Here is an 18,067-nt window from a genome sequence, read left to right as displayed (position 1 = left end):
TGCAGTGTATGGAGACACTGCAACCAATTTGTACACAGTAAGCTCCCAGTAACAGCAATCAGATAATAACCAGCTCGTCTGTTTTTGTGGTGTTGGTGACTGATAAATTTTGACCACAATAGCAGGGATACCTCCCGCATCCTTCTTCAAAGCATGGGATCTTTTAACTTCATCTGAGGCAGAAGACGGGACTTCAGTTTAACATGTCATCCAAAAGCCAGCCCCTCAATCCTGCACTCGAGTATGAGTCTAGCAGGTTGTGCTCAAGTCTCAGTTTGGGGATAGGCTATTCAAAGTGATATCAGGAAGCAATTTTTCACAAACAACGGGGCAAAAATTTAGAAAACCCCTCCGCATTTTTCCCTTCCAAGACTGAGATCGATAGCGATATAGTGAGGGACTGTGTCAGGGTCTATGTAGTGATGGCCAGAAAAGGGAGTTGCGGTGGAGTAAGCTTGAAGAGTTGAATTGCCTTATCTTGATCCTCGTGTTCTTAAGGAGATTTGGAAGGAAATTGATAAGGCAGTTACTCAGCTAGCCACCTTGTCTGCCGTGCCCATATCTGCAGCCAGAGTCTCGTCAGACAAGGACATCTACCTTACAATGGATGAATACAGTCATCGATAGAGCTCAGCTGCAACTGAATTGCTGCACAGCACCAGAAGGAGAATCTCGATTGATACCAGGATGTGGGAGGATCCTGTGGAGGAAGCAACCAAGAGTAATCTTGCTGATCAGAGTAAGGAAAATCAGTCAGGAACCTGGCCTCAAAAATATTGGGCCATTTGTATCATCACTTACAGGAGGGATAAATGGACAGACAGACATTTTATCTCCAAATGGAGGGGTTTACTTTGAGGCAGGAGACAACATGTTGGATCTAATATAGTCAAAGGATCCCAGCACCTCTTAATATGCAGAGGGCTTAATACTTAAGCCCAATTTCCTTTTGACTTGTTCTCAGGAGGCGAGCTAGCTGCCAAGGCCGTGTTGGTCACCCATCTACCAGTTGCCTTGCTTTTCAATTTGTTGGCTTGTCTGGCCACTTCAGCCAGTCCCGTTAGGTTGGGGCTGGAGTTATATGCAGGTCCAGACTGGGGAAGGGCAGCAGCTTCCTTTCCCTGAGGGACATATGTTGTGGCTTTTATGACCATCCAGCTGTTTTCAAGGTCATTTTTATCCCCTGGTCCCAACTTACCAATGACCAGATTTATGGAACTCAGCTTTGCAGCTTGCCATTTTGAACCGGAGACCACTTATTTTCTGAGATTGGATTGTAACTTCTTCAACCACACAGTATACAAGGTTCATTCATTCCTGTGCTGAGGTGAACTTTATTTTCCAGGATTGGGACAGAAGCGAGGGGCTTCCCTCAGACCCCACACCGGCTGAAGACGATGTATGGCTTGATTATCTCTGTGTACCACATGAGCAGGATAGTGAGCCATTATATTCCAGGCCAAGGACTAATAATTCATGGAGTGTGAGCTCAAATCACGTCTTGTCAGTTTGAGAATTTATATTCAGGTGAAAAATAAAAAAATAAACCTGGCACCAGTAAAAGTGGCCAGTTCGCTCAGTTGGCAAAATGGCTAGCTTGTGGTTCAGATTAATGCCAACAGCCTAGGTTTGATTTACATTTTGGCTGAGGTAGACTTGGCACCTGCTGCCTCGCCCTGCCCCTGAAAGTGATGACAACCCACCACTGACCAAGACTGACAAGTAAATGGCTCAGGATGAAACATCAGCAGACAATGAGCCAAGGACCAGCCTTCAGGCCGAGCACACATGAAGTGACAATGAGCAGTAAAAGTGACCATGAACATTGTAAAAACCCAACTGGTTCACTGAGGTCCTCTCGGGAAGCGAGGCTGCTGTCCCTTACCTGGTCTGGGCCTTTACGTGACTCCAGTCCCACACCAGTGTGGTTTACTGTGTTGGGGGGGGGCCAGCAAAATGCTCAGTTATTATCAAACCTGGACCAATGGTTCCATGAGGCAGCTCAGCTCCACCTTCTTTCCAGAGCAACTGGAGAATCAGAAATAAATACCAGCCTCACCAATGACCTTCACATCCTTAGGATTAAGAATTGATGTTAACGTTACAGGAGGCTGACAGCTAATCTCTGATATATGCAGACTGAGAATATGCACAATTTATACAAAGACGCACAAACACAGCAACAGGGTGCTTGCACACACCTTTGTGTGAAAGCAGCCTTCAGAAAATTTATCCAGAAATGAAATCCTGCTGGTGAACGTGAAAGAACAGGATAGTTATTGAAGCTCACTCAGCAACATCTTCTAACCACTACGGTGTGATACTTTTCATCCAGTCCTGTTGCTGCTTGTGTGTTTTTTGGGGCCACATATTTTATTTGTGGCTTCTGTTCAGTCTTCACAGCTCATCTGAGAAACAAAGGCTTGAAGATGCAGAATCATTTTCTGCTGTTTGTGGATCTCCTCGCTAACACTGTCATGGAAAAGACAATTAACAAAGGCAGAGGTTCTGGCAGGAAGCTTCCAGATCTTTGACACAATAAACTTGCAGTTTACAAATACAAGCTAAGTCGAATGTGAGTCTTTACCCAATGGGTAACACTCTCACCTCTGAGTTAGAAAGTCATGGGTTCAAATCCCATGCCAGTCACTTCAAACACAATATTCAGGCCCACGTTTCGAGTGCAGTACTGAGGGAGCGCTGCACTGTCATCTTTCAGATGAGATGGTAAACCAAGGCACTGTCTTTAAACCAGCTTATCTTTCACCTCTTTTCTATTTTTCCTTAGTTCTGTTGAAGAGTCATACGGACTCGAAAGGTTAAATGTGCTCCCCTCCGCTGATGCTGCCAGACCTGCTGAGTTTTTCTAGGTATTTTTGTTTTTGCACTGTCTGCTCTCTCAGGTAGATGTAAAAGAGCAAATGGCACTTTCTGAAAGAAGAACAGAGCATGCCCTAGCCAATATTTATTCTTCAACCAATAATCCTAAAACAGATAATCTGCACATCCCTGATTATGGGATCTAGCTGTACACAAATTGGGTATTCCTTGAACAGGTACTCAACAAATAACGAAATTCCTTGCTATTTATATAGGTTCTGCTTTCATGCATCAACTTTGTCCCAGCACTGACACCCATGCCTTCATGCATCTTGGAACATCATTCTCAGCCCCCTTTACCCTGCACTCCAGCCTAGTGGCCCCATCCTAATCTCTCCTTCTTTGTCTTGACACCTCGTTTCCCCACTCCTCTTTATTCTTCCACATTAAGTGGGCTACAAGATGTTATCAATAATGGAAGAATTAAAAATTCCCTTCACCTTCGCAAAAATAGAAAAGGCCTACTCTGTCTCATCGGAAGATCAGTGCAATTCAAGGAAGTCATTTGGCCACAGCTTTATGGCTGCCAACACTCCAGGATTGACTTGGAATCTTCAGGAATTGGAGGTTAATCAACAAGAACAAAAACAGGAAATGCTGGAAAAACTCAGCAGCTCTGGCAGCATCTGTAGAGAGAGAGAAACAGAGTTTGTGTTTCGAATCCAATATGAATCTTCTTCAAAACAGTCTTCAGAACCTCTTTTGAAAGAGAGTCATATTGGACTCAAAATGTTCACTCCATGATTCTACCTCCCGAATATTTCCAGCACTTCCTGTTTTTATTTCCAAATTCCAGGATCCACAGTATTTTGCTTCCATTTTAGTGCTTGCATGTTTCTCCAAACAGGACACTGTTTGGAGAAACATGCAAGTGAGAAATGAAAGATGTTTTCATTTTCTTTGAACACTTTCACTTATTTGTTCTAAAAATGTTGAAGATGTGGGAGAAAAGGCTGTTTCTCTGAGAGCCAAGAATCATTTAATCCGCTGCTCGCTTTCAATTGGGCGTAGGCAGGTGGGCCGCCAGAAGGATGGACATGTCTGTAGGCTCATGGCGCGAGTGCGGGGTCAGCTAGATTAGGGGCAGGAGGTCATATGATGAATCCTCCAGGAATATAATCCTCCAGCGACACTATTCCCAACTCAACTCGTTTATCTAGAAAGACGCCACATCCTTCCCATTCTTCTTCTTCTTCTTCTTAGTCAGTCCCTTAGGATCGTTTTTTTTTTGGTGGTGTTGTTTGAAGGATGAAATATTGGCCAGGGAAGGCCTCAAGGCGTAAGGTGCCCTGACAGCTGAGCTGTACACGGCGGAGTAGAGAACAAAATGGCTTCCTCAAGACTAAAGGATTCTTTCTCATTAAAAAAAAAACTTGCAGGGAAAATGAAATAACAAGGCTGGGAGTCATTGAAAACAACCAGACACGTCATTAATCCTCCTCTATTTCAGCAACTTAAACTAGCTGTCAGCTAAGGATTCTCATCCTTGCTTTCTCAAAGGAATGGCTGACTGTTGCCAAGTTATGGATTCAGTTTTTAATAACAGTTAGTACAAACATCATAAATTTTAAACTGCAAGGGAGGATTTTTTTTGAAAGATGCCCAGCTTGAGGTTTAATTTTTTTTTCTCTGTGCTCCACCAGATGTTTGCACTCAGCCTGTACCTGACATGGTACTTTGTAATGGCAATCACTGTATTTATGTGGAGTGAAGGCCCCATAAATATGTCAGCACTTGAATTATATGATAGCATATTTCACAATTTTCTATTTTAAAATGGTGAGTTATGGCAGCAGAAATGTGTCCCCATTAAAGGTGCTATGATGTATTTTCTGCCTTGTTTCGATGAACATCAATTTCCCCAGCAATAAAGAAAGTTGGTCCTACATTTACTCTCTCTTTTTCGCCCTCCTGTCTGCAATAATTTACAGCACACAAGCACTGCAGCTTCTTGGCAACCTTGCATTGCAAGCAACTAAATAACCTTTGCAAGGTTTGAAATGTGTTGCCATAGCCTCAGTGTGCTGGATGCATTGATTGTAGAAAGTTCTGTAGAAAGAATGGGGAGGGAGTGGGGGTGTTTGCCGGTGGGGGGGAGAGAAAGGAGGATCTATTATCCGGTCGATGATAGAGTGCTCTGAGACATGGGCTAATGATTTGTGTCACTCATGATCCACAGCCTGGTGTTTTTTTTTCCCCCCATCCTGGAGGTTTCAGGCTGTGAGAGGGGGAGATTAATGGGACTGTTGGTTGAAGGATCACAAGCAGCTCCCTTTACAGGCACAGCTGAAACCTGCAGCATCTTGCAAGGCCCTCATAAACTCATCGACCGACACGGCTGATTCAGGCCGTGTGAAGAAGGAGGCTAATTGTCGAGGAATAGGGCGCAGGAAGTCAGTGCTTATGAGGCTGCTGTCATGTGAAAGTCAGCAAGGGACGAAACTCTTCATCTGATGTGGATGCAAACACAATGAGCTTCTCCAGGATGTGTCTCGGAGGCCTCAGGATGTTCCAAAGCGCTTTACAGCCAATTAAGAATGTTTGAAGTCGAATCGTTGTTGTAGCCTAGGAAAGACAGGAAGAATTTGTGCACAGTCAGGTCCCACAAACAGCAAGGAGATAATGACAAGATAATCTGTGTTTTCCTTTGTGATTTTGGTTGAGGGATCAATATTGGCCAGCACACTGGGAAGGACTCCCCTGTTCTTATTCCATTAGTGGCATGGGATTTCTTAGACCCAACTGAGAAGGAAGAGGTTTAACGTCTTATCTGAAAGATGCCACCTCCAACAGTGCAACACTCCCTCAGTACTTCACTGAAATGTCAGCCTGGATTATGAGGCTCATGTCTCTGGAGTGAGACTGTGAACCTGTGGCCCTGTGATTCAGAGGCAGTGGTGCTATTCACTGAGCCATGGAGAGCACTGACATCGCCAGGGACTTATTTACTCTTTAATTTGGAAGCAAAGAGACAGTTCATGAAGCTCTGTTTTCTAGTGGGCAGGAAGAAAGGGAGGAGATGGCTTAAAAGAGACAATCATTAGCTGGTGCAAATTTAAACAGCATTGAACTCAGAGAGAAGACGAGAGAGACAGCTGGTGTCAAAGGGGAAATGAGAGGTGCTTATTTCTTTGAGGTAGGAGTTGAGACACTTTATTGGACTGAGAGAAGGAATAACACTGTGTGCAGAGCCCATTTAATACCTAGCCAAGTAATGCTGATGGCTGGCAATGAGTGCTCCATTTCCCAGAACTGTCATCATTCACTCCAATGACAAGCTGACATGAACAAAAATAAGTTATTAATTAGTTATTTTTTTAAAAATATACCTGAAGTGAATGATATTAACACAGGAAAGGATTATTTTTATGTTCTCTTTGAGTGTTTTTTGAGGACAGTTCCAAACTCTTGTATGAGCCGTCAGTTAAGTATTATGATATGGATTCCATATCCGTTAGTCACAGTGATGGTCAATCTGCAACAGAAAATGACCTAGCCAGTGCTTGGCAACAAGGATGTGGTTGGTAAGCACAAAACAGAATAAAAATCCAGGGTGTTATCTGCAGTCAACTGGTCAATACAGTTCACACAAGGTGGCAATGGAGTCAGGAAGGAGGCTTCAGAAGCTCGCCCCACAGTGCCACCTGGTAGTCAGAGCCTGTAACTACACTGTGACTGTTGACATAGAAAAAGCTGATGTTACAATTAACAGTGGTGATCCAAAGGCTTGATCAAAACTTGTGACAACAAGAAGCAAGGTTTTTGGCTTGGAAGTGCTTGATTTTTAATTATAAATTAACATTTTATCTCTTGTAGTTTGAATCAGTGACCAGCCTCCTTGCACTGACGAGCTTGACAAGTGAGATATTAGGAACGAAAATTCCCAACTGGGAAATCCTCAATGCTGCATTATTCCGCCATTTTGCATTCCCCACAACCCACCCTTGCAAGTTCAATCCATTCAGTCCATGGTACACCTGGAGAATCTGCCCCATTTCCACAGCTTACAAAGTATGACTCCATTCATTAGGTAAATGTGGATAAGGTAAATAATGTGGATGAGCTAAATAAAGCTAAAGGAAACAGGTTGTAACTGTATCCATAGCCAGACTGTCACCAGGCCACACATTCCCCCTGCATTGTAATTTCCAGAATTGCACTGTAACGAGACACAACACTTGCGTTCCTTCAATTCTGGCTCCTTGTGAATCCCCACACGCTCCCTACCCCATCCTTTCATTTGCCTTCAGCTGCTTAAACCTGAAGCTCTGGAATTCCCTCTCTAAAACGTCTCTACTTTGGTTCTCTCCTTTAATAAGTTCTTTCAAAAACTGTCTCTTGGCCCAAGCTTTTGGCTGCTTTGAGAATACTTGAGGACATCTTGAGGTTGTAAAAATTCAAAGTTTTCTTCCTTGAAGGTGCCCAAGTTGGATTATTTCATCAGTTGTGAAGGAGTTCATCAGAGAATGAATGAGTTAAATGCCGCTGAGCTAAGTTGAATTGCCTTCTGCTGAAGTGTCCGTCATGACAGTATCTGATCTTCAGAAAGCTATTGATGCAAATCCACGGAGAACTATTTAACGGCCAGGTGAGGAGTGCAGAACTGACCCCTCTCTTTTCCCACTACACAGTTGGTTCTATCAGAGGTCTGAAATTAAAAGGGATATGATGTTGACAATTCAGAATGCACTTGACTGTGTGCAGCCTTGTGAGAAATAAGCCAGACAGGTATTCTTGAGTTAAACATTTACGAGTGAATTTTATTGCTGAAGCCCAGCCAGGTAAAAATATTTAAAATGTACAAATACATGCTCCTTCCCACTTATCTACACAAACACACACACTCCCCAAGCATGCAAAAAAGAAATACTTTAGGAAGGAGAACTTTACAGAGGATCAGATGCAAACTTCATCACGTAAGGTGCAGATAAAAAGGCAAAGTCACAGAAGATTCATTGATCGTGTCCAGACTCTGCTTCTTCACTGAAGCAATTGCTTTTCAACTGTGGCTGGTAGATCTCCTGTTCTCCTGGAATTACTGTTGTAGAAGATCCAACAGCTTTTTAGTAGAGTCTCCGTTTGCTGCTGAGATGTAGACACTTTTCTCAGAAAAACAGGGCACAAACGCAAAGGAAGAGCGAGAGAGAGAGAGGAATAGCCCTGCTCTGTGTATTCTGTGCTTAGATCCCATTCCCAGCATCCACACAAAAGATTGGATGAGATCAGACTTCAGAAAAGCACCCACTAGGGCCATCTAGTGGCTGGAGTCTGCCACTACAGTATGACAGACAAATGTTTACATTTGGAGTTTCAATACTAAATGCTTATATAGGCAGCTTCATCGTGAAATTTTGACATAAAAATGGGCCTATAGAATTCTGTCAACTGAAATTTGAGTGGGAAGTGAAGATTTTCTGAAAAAAACAGAAACAGGCTAATAATAATAGGATAGACTGCGAGAAAGTGTTTCCACTTATGCAGTATTCAAAGCTAGGGGGCCAGAAATACAACATAGCCACTCATAAATCAATCGGCAATCCAAGAGAAACCTCTTTACCCAGAGAGTGCTGAGAATGTGAGACTCGTTGCCACAGAGAGACAAACAGTGTAGAAGCATTTAAGGGGAAGATGGAGAAACACAAAGAGGCACAAAGGGACAGTAGGATATTCCGTTAGGATGGGATGAAATTAGGTGGGACTCGTGTGAAGCAGAAACATGGAATGGCCCAGTTGGGCTGAATGGCCTATTTTGTACTGTACATTCAATGTAATACTTACTCCTCAGCACAAATCCATCCCAAATTCAAAACCTCAGAAAAATCAGTGGAATCTTTTAGCTTATTTCAATCCGATTGAAGTCACTTCAGGCTGAAACCTGGTCCTTTTGTTAATCCAGGCTATGCTGAATGCTTTTAATGCAGGAACATGTTTATCTTGAAACTGTTTGTAATAACACAGCATTAAAAGAGAGTTGCACAGAGTAACTGCAATTGCCTACATATGCACAAAGCAACCAATTTAATATCCCCAGTGTACTAACACAGCCAAGGAATTTTGGATGAAGAGAACTTTACTGAACCATGTTTACATGGGGAATCTAAGTGTGATTTAACAAACGTGGTCTTAATTAACTTTGCTTCATTTTGCTCACTTTCACAGTTTAACACAGTGCAGATGCGAGACAGAGAGTCAATCAAATAGAGGTTGTTTCCCTCAATTTGGCACTCACTAAGCACTCATAAATTAGCCTGCCATGCCCTGAATCAGCAGATCATGCAAAACAGAAGCAGGCTATTCGGCCCATCATGTCTGAGCCTGTCTATCTGAAAGAGATCATTTCATAGTCCTATTTCCCACCCTTTCTCCAGAGATCTTCTTTTTCAAATTTGTATTATTTTCCCTTGCAAAGTTATTCTGTTTCTCGTCCCCCACAGTTTCTAGCTGCAGTACTCCAAGTGCTAACAACGCTCTGCGTAAAAATAAATTCCCCAACCACTCCCTTTGTTTCCTAGCTGATGATCTTAAACCAAGCTCTACTGCTCCCCAATTCACCAAGCAGTGGAAATGGTTTTACCTAATTTATTTTTAAAAACCTTCCATCAGCTCTCCAGTTAACTTTTCCCACTCCCCATTGTTTGTCCACTTGTGCCTTTGTGAAGCGACTTGGGTGTTTTTTGATGTTAAATGTGCATTGTGGTGAACTGGCTTCAGTTCAAGTGACCCACTTATAGGGCCTTGATTCTCAATCAAACACGAGGGCCAATCCTCAATTCAAAATGAAAGGCACATTGAAACCCCAATTTCCTTTCTCTTTATACAACACTGATTGTACAGTGGGCCCCTTTCCCTCCTTTCTTTGCTCCTGAGCTGAGTACATAAATGGACATTCTGCTCACTCTTGCTCATCACCTGAACCTGTCCCAACAACGCCCCCCCCCCCCCCAACTTAAACCAGCTTATATTTCACCTCTTTTCTATTTTTACTTAATTCTGTTGAAGGGTCATACAGACTCGAAACGTTAATTGTGTTCCTCTCCGCAGATGCTGCCAGACCTGCTGAGTTTTTCCAGGTATTTTTATTTTTGTTTTGTAAGCAAGGTTGATGGGCTTGCCGTGTGCTGTACCAGTCACTGAGCTATCCCTAGATAACTCTAGAAAGCTTGGGGAGCACAAAGATGAACTATTCCACTCCCTGTATTGTTAGACAGATAGTTAGACAATACAGGCAAAAAAAGCTGGCAGTCATGAAGTTTCCAGTGCCAGGCTGAAAGTTCCCACATGAATAAAATGGCCTGGGTGAATTAGAATCACAAGCCTGCGTTTAAAAATATGAACTGACTTTGATGTCTGTTTCATGCGAGAAAGCATAATTCACCCTCACACTTGGGCTTGAACCAGCTAGCTTTGACATTTTGATTTATCACCTCTCATTTCCTCTTGCCCAACAACATAGCCTTGCCCATGTGGCAAAGCTGCAGTGTAATACTAAACAGTGCAGGGCTTGATTCAAAGCGGAGGTGTGGTGTAAACAGTGGATAGGTCAAATTCAATTAAACAGCCTTGAACAAAGCACTATTCACAGTGAAAACAAAGCATTTCTTATTATCTCCCTAGGTATAGTTTAGCAATTTGATAGTCTCTCACTTTTCAATGTACATCTAATGCAAATAGTGCAAAAAAAGCAGCATCTTTTATTAAAAAAAACGAATACAATGGTTAGGCCTCAGCTGGAGTACCTTCTGCCCATTTCGGAAAGATGTCAATGCCTTGGGGAAGGTGCGCAGGAGATTTGAGACAATTGACGAGGAACTTCAGTTGGGCGGAGAGACTGGGGAAGCTGGGGTTGTTCTCCTTAGGCAGAAAGGATTGAAGAGACATTGAATGGAGGCGTTTGAATTCTGAAGCATTTTTCTAGACTAGATAGGGAGAAGCTCTTTACACCAGCAGGAGGGTCAGTAACCAGAGAACACCAATTGAAAATAATTGGCAAAAGAAGCAGGGGGAGAGGAGGAGAATTTTGTTTACACAGTGAGTTGTTGTGATCTGGAATGTGCTGCATGAAAGGACAGTGGAAGCAGATTCAATCGTAACTTTGTAAATGGAATTGGAAAACTACTTGCAGAGGAAAAGTGGGACAGTAGAGTCAGGGGAATGTTACAAGATGAGTAATCCAGATCCCTGGACTAATGCTCCAGAGACATAAGTTCAAATTTCACTATGGCAGCTGGGAGAATTTAAATTCAATTCATTAATAAATCTGGAATAAAAAAAAACTAGTCTCATTAATCATAATCAGGAAACTGCTGGATTGTCATAAAAACCCATCTGGTTCACTTCAGGAGGAAATCTGCTGTCCTTCCCTAGTCTGGGCCGACACGTAACTCCAGACCCACAGCAATGCACTTGAATCTGAACTGACCAAGCAAGCCACACAGTTGTCTCAAAGCACTACAGAAAACATCATATGTGGACCACATGGACTGCAGCGGTTCAAGAAGGCAACTCACCACCACCTTCTCAAGGGCAATTAGGGATGGGAAACAAAAGCTGGCCTTGCCCACATCCCATTGGTCTGCTCTTGAAACCCTGGGGAAAATGGCCCTTATGTGTGTGTGTGTGATCCTCTGACTCTGAAGACTCAATGATGTTGAGAATATGGCAGGAGTAATGTGAGTTACCAACCTATGGACCAATTCCTGTCTGAACAGATTCAGTCAGCTATGGTAACTAAAACCTCATTGAAAGAGGTCACGTTCCAAAAGGTTCCCAAGAATGGTCACATTGGGCTCAAAATGTTAACTCTGTTTCTCTCTCCATGGATGCTGCCAGACCTGTTCAGCATTTCCTGTTTCTATTTCAGATCTCCAGCATCTGCAGTATCTTGCTTTACACTAATTTAGAGGTGGGTTTGAAAAAAGATCTTAAAGGAGGAGAGAGAAGCCAGGACATTAAGGATTAAATTTCAGAAAGCTGCTCACCGTAGTGCGAAGAAGAGGCCAGAATTAGGGGAGAACAGAGATTTTGTCACATGATAAGAACTAGTTGAGGTTACCTAGAGATAGTGAGGGATGAGGCCATGGAGGGATTTGAACATGAGGGTGAGAATTTTGAATAGGATGCGTTGATGATCTGGGAGCCAATCTAAGTCAGCGAGCAGATTGGGGCGATAGATGAAGGTTGAGGGTAGGGGTAGGAGATGTTGGGAAGAAGCTGTCAGGTTACAGGTGATCCACCCATGACCGATATCAGCAGGCAGCTTCATCCAGTGATCAGCCCCCTCCTCCCCTCCCAGCCCCTTCCTCTTTCCCCCTCCCCATGGCCTCTTGATGTTGATCAGTGCAGACCTTTTAACGGTGCTGGGTTTAGTTCATTCAATCAATATTTAATGAATCTGTGCCATCTCACAATCAATGGGCTTTTATTAAGATGTAGAGCCTCCATCTCCCTGCTCAGGGATTTGGGAACTTTCCAAGTTCCTCTGTACACAGCCATTGAAATCTGCTTCCAATCCTGCTCGTAAATACAGTTCAGTGCAACAGCAGAAAGGGGCCTTTAATCCCGATCCAAATGGCAGGAATCCAGTTCTGGATTTGCAGCCCTGACCCTGGCCTGTCAAGCGATACCACAGAGATTAATGGGGTGGGCGGGTTAAAGCAATAATCGTTTGTTTGATGTGACAGCCTTTGCTAGACATTGATTTACTTACAGACTGATAGGCTTTTAATTGACCGCCTCAATCCAAATCACATCAAAAGCTTTGCACTAAATCCTCAAACCCCCCAAAAAGGAAAGCGGTGGTGGAGAAAAGCTCTCTGAAAATTCCCAATTCCTGAATAAAAGCAGACTTAGGAGCCTCCCTCCCCCATACTCATGAAACGATTCTATCTGAGACTGTGATCTGCACGAATACAATCCGTGAAAAGTACAACCCAAGTCTTGTGACTACTCGGAGTTTTCACAAAAAAGGATTGCAATTGAAAAAAGGAAAATCTCCTCTCTCTCTCTCTCTCTTTCCCCCCCACAACCCCCCGAAAAAGCACAAAAAAACACAACACATTTCCCGCATTCCAGCTCATGCCTCTGCGAAATTAGGGTTAACCTCGCCAAAAACTGGTTTGTATCAGAGCAGGAATTCGCTCTCACAAATCCCACTGCGGCCGATGTGTGTGTGAGTGAGTGAGTGAGTGAGTGATCGGATCTGTCACCGGGAGACAGAGAGAGAGAGAGAGATGTTCACCGCCTTAGGAAAGTGGGAGCAGCTCCCAGCTGAGCCGTGAAAGTTTGGCCTGAACAGTTTTTCGGTTCTGTTCTTGGTGTGTCAGTGTTACCGAGGAAGAGGTGCCTGTGTCAGTACCAGGGGCAGGCAGGCTGCACTGCCATTTCACTCTCCCTCTCCCCTCCCCATTCAAACTCAGGCTGTTGATCAGAAACTTGGACTGGGATTGGGTGTGTCACTGAGAGGGGAAGGGAAGGGAAGGGCTGGAGTGGAGTGGGGTGGGGTGGGGTGGGGAGGGGAGGGGGGGCGAAATTTAACTCAGATTTAGAACATAACAAGACTGAGGCCATTGACAACCGAATAAAAAAAACCAGTCAGTTTGACACTGAGAATTTTGGGTGGCTGCAAACGACAGGAGGGCTTGGGAGAGTGGGTGATGTTGGTACCATGAATGGCAGTCCATCTAATTCCCGATCTACTCCCCCTCCCCCCACTTTTGGGGATTAATCTGCCCCCTTTCTCACCAGGAAACTAAATCAATTGGAAGGTTACTGAAGAGTGGAAACAGGTTAAAGCAATGAACCCCCCCCCCAAGTTCCAAAGTCCTTTCCAACTCCAGGCTGCTTTACAGTAAGAACCACGAGACCAGTCACTCGAGTCTCCATCTCTTTCCTTCTGTCTGGCTGTCAAATGTGCAGCAGGGGCATCACCAGAGGAAGGGGATAGAGGGTTTTCTATTGCAATGTCCCACCTCAGGTGCACCAAACAGCCCACCAGCGATCAGAAGGTAAGGCAGCTTCGAAATTCCATTTGTATGGGGAAGACATACTCGTGTTCGGAGGTTCGTGTGCAAAGACTCATAGCAAGAAGATGTATTTCAACAGCCAGCACTGTTGACAAACTTGTGACATTCCAAATCACCTTACAGCCAATGAAGTATGTTTGAAGTGTTAGAATGTGAGAAACAGAGCAGCCATTTTGCACACAGTAACCTGCCACAAATCTGTTTTGGTGGTGTTTATCGAGGGATAAATGTTGACCATGACTGGGAAGATTCTTCTTCCAATAGTGGGCAAAGGATCTGTGACATCCACCTTAGAGGGCACAAGTGGCCTCAGTTTAATGCCTCATCCAATGGGCAGCGCCTCTAGCATTGGGGCACTCCCTCAGCACTACCTTCCCACAGCACAGTATTGCCTCAGTGCCACCACATCTGACAGTACAGCTCTCCCTCAGTCCTGTCCCCTCCGACAGTACAGCATACTTTCAGTGCTAACCTTCTGACATTACAGTGCTCCCTCAATACTGACCATCCAAAAGTGCAGTGTTGCCTCAGGACTGACCCTCCAACAGTGTAGCAGTTACTCAGTACTGACCATCCTACAATGCAGCACTGACCCTTCGACAATGCAGCATGTCCTCAGTACTGACCCTCTAACAGTGCAGCGCTCCCTCTGACAGTGCAGTGCTCCCTCAGTACTGATCCTCTGACAGTGCAGCACTTCCTCAGTACTGACCCTCTGACAGTGCAGCACTGCCTCAGTACTGACCCTTTGACAGTGCACTGCACTGTCAGAGGGTCAGTACTGAGGGATCACTGTACTGTTGGAGGGTCAGTACTGAGGAAGCACTGCACTGTCAAAGGGTCAGTACTGAGGAAGTGCTGCACTGTCAGAGGATCAGTACTGAGGGAGCACTGAACTGTCAGAGGGAGTGCTGCACTGTTGGAGAGTCAGTACTGAGGACATGCTGCACTGTCGAAGGCTCAGCTGATCCTCCGGCGCTCCCTTAAACTGACGACCTGACAGTGCAGCACTCCCTCAGTACTGACCCTCTGACAGTGCAGTGGTCCCTCAGTACTGACCCTCCAATAGGGCAGCACTCCATCAATACTGACCCTCCGACTATGCAGCACTTGATCAGTACTGACCTTCCAACTGTACAGCACTCCCTCAGTACTGGCCCTTTGGCAGTGCAGCACTCCCTCAGTACTGACCCTCTGACAATGCAGCACTCCCTCAGTACTGACCCTTTGACAGTGCAGCACTCCCTCAGTACTGACACTTCAACAGTGCAGCACTGCCTCAGTACTGACCCTTTGACAGTGCAGCACTCCCTCAGTACTGACCCTTTGACAGTGCAGCACTCCCTCAGTACTGACACTTCGACAGTGCAGCACTGCCTCAGTACTGATCCTTCGACAGTGCAGCACTGCCTTAGTACTGACCCTTCGACAATGCAGCACTCCCTCAGTACTGACCCTTTGACAGTGCAGCTCTCCCTCAGTACTGACACTTCGACAGTGCAGCACTGCCTCAGTACTGATCCTTTGACAGTGCAGCACTCCCTCAGTACTGACCCTTTGACAGTGCAGCACTCCCTCAGTACTGACACTTCAACAGTGCAGCACTGCCTCAGTACTGACCCTTTGACAGTGCAGCACTCCCTCAGTACTGACACTTCGACAGTGCAGCACTGCCTCAGTACTGATCCTTCGACAGTGCAGCACTGCCTTAGTACTGACCCTTCGACAATGCAGCACTCCCTCAGTACTGACCCTTTGACAGTGCAGCTCTCCCTCAGTACTGACACTTCGACAGTGCAGCACTCCCTCAGTACTGATCCTTCGACAGTGCAGCACTCCCTCAGTACTGACACTTCGACCGTGCAGCACTGTCTCAGTACTGACCCTTTGACAGTGCAGCACTCCCTCAGTACTGACCCTTTGACAGTGCAGCACTCCCTCAGTACTGACACTTCGACAGTGCAGCACTGCCTAAGTACTGACCCTTCGACAATGCAGCACTTCCTCAGTACTGATCCTCTGACAGTGCAGCACTGCCTCAGTACTGACCCTTTGACAATGCAGCACTCCCTCAGTACTGACCCTCTGACAGTGCAGCACTCCTTCAGTACTGACCCTCTGACAGTGCAGCACTCCCTCAGTACTGACCCTTTGGCAGTGCAGCACTCCCTCAGTGCTGACCCTTTGGCAGTGCAGCACTCCCTCAGTACTGACCCTCCAACAGTGCAACACTCCTTCAGTACTGACCCTCTGACAGTGCAGCATTCCCTCAGTACTGACTCTCCAAAACATATAAAATGCTTGGTCTCTGGGTTGTATTTTGGTTTAATTAGTTATCCTAGGGTATAGTGTATAAGATCATCTGAATGTTATCGTAATTAGCTGGACTAAGTCTATGTCAAACAGCCTGGTGTCTTCAGAATCATACACTGATACAGCACAGAGGAGACATTTGAGCCAATGTCCCTAAAGTGAATGTACAATTGCCAGGTTTGCGGATGACACAAAAATAGGTGGGAAGGCAAGTGGTGAGGATGTCACAAAAAGTCTGCAGGGGGACATGCTAAGTGAGTAGACCAAAGCTTGGCAGATGGAATATAATGTGGGAAAATGTGAGGTTATGCACTTTGGCAGGAAGAGTAGAGGAGGTGAATATTATTTAAATGGGAAAAGACTGCAGAAAGCTGCAGCACAGAGGGATTTGGGAGTTGTCATGCATGAATCCCATACAAATGGCCTATTTTTGTCCCTACGTCTTATGGTCTTATAGCCTGTGTTGATTATTTGAAAGAGCTGCTGACTTAGTCTCTCAGCTCTATTCTTTCCCCAAATTGCTGTAAACTTTTTCTCTTTCAAGTGTTTATCCAGTAATATTTTGAAAGTTATCATTGAATCTACTTCCAGCATCCTTTCAGACAGCATATTCCAGATTAATGTGTCAAAAAAAAACCTTCTCCTCATCTCTCCACTGGTCCTTTGGAGAAATATCTTAAATCTGTGTTCTGTGGTTACTTATCCTCCCGCAGGTGGGTAACTATTTCTCCTTATCTGCTCTATTAAAGACTTTCACAATTCTGAAGCCCTGTATTAAACCTTCCCTGAACCTTTTTCTGCTCAAAGGAGAAACGTGCCAGCTGGAGAATGCTGAATTCTGTTGGGGATGGAAGGCTTTCTGCAAAACTGTGAGCTAAATGTAATGTTCAACTTGTTCAGCTGAATTAGCAGAAGCAGGAAACACAATGGAGGCCTGTAAGATAAGACCCTTAGCCTATTTAAGGATGACACCCAGCCCAATGTTGAATTGTCTTGGTTGGTTTGTGATGGGTATATAGAATTCTCTGGTCAGACACTGGAACTGAAGTTGTTTTGTACAGGCTGGGGGGAATGTGTATTTTTGGAAAGAGCCTGTTCTTTTGCTCCCTTTTATAACTGAAACTAAATATTTTAGATGGGACAGGGGTGCAGTGAATTAGTCCTTCAAACCCTGACAGCAGATTTTTGTAAAAATGCCAGGAACAATGAAATCCATGGAGACTGAATCTCAGGTTGTTGCTAATACAATTAACCAATTTTTGTTTTGTTTTCACCCCTTCCCTGGATTCACCTAGTTCTGTTGAAGGGTCATGAGGACTCGAAACGTCAACTCTTTTCTTCTCCGCCGATGCTGCCAGACCTGCTGAGTTTTTCCAGGTAATTCTGTTTTTGTTTTGGATTTCCAGCATCTGCAGTTTTTTTGTTTTTAACCAATTACTGTTTAATTTCACTCATTCTCAGGAACTCGGTGTCTCTGGCAAGACCGGCATTGTCCCTTTGACAAGGTGATGGTGATCCTCCTCAAACCACTGCAGTCCATATGGTTAAGGACAGCTCCCACAGTGCTGTGAGGGAGGGAGTTTGATCCAACAACATTGAAGTGATGGTGTTCCCATATCTCTTGTCTTATATAGTGGCAGAGGTTGCAGGACAGGTAGATGCAGTCACTGGAACCGTGAAGTTAGACTCCATGAGCTGTTGGTTGTGATTACTGACAGAGCAGAATGGCCTCCTCCTCCTCCTGTTCTTGATGTTCCTGTGCATTCCTTCAATCCCATGCTTCTTCTTGGATTCTCAAGGTGTTTCCCAGTGGGAAGTATGTGTGTCTTTCCATTACCCTTTGAATGGCCTTG

Source organism: Carcharodon carcharias, chromosome 17, assembly GCF_017639515.1.
Source record: "Carcharodon carcharias isolate sCarCar2 chromosome 17, sCarCar2.pri, whole genome shotgun sequence".
Lineage (NCBI taxonomy): Eukaryota > Metazoa > Chordata > Chondrichthyes > Lamniformes > Lamnidae > Carcharodon > Carcharodon carcharias.
Note: the sequence above shows the minus strand (reverse complement) of the source record.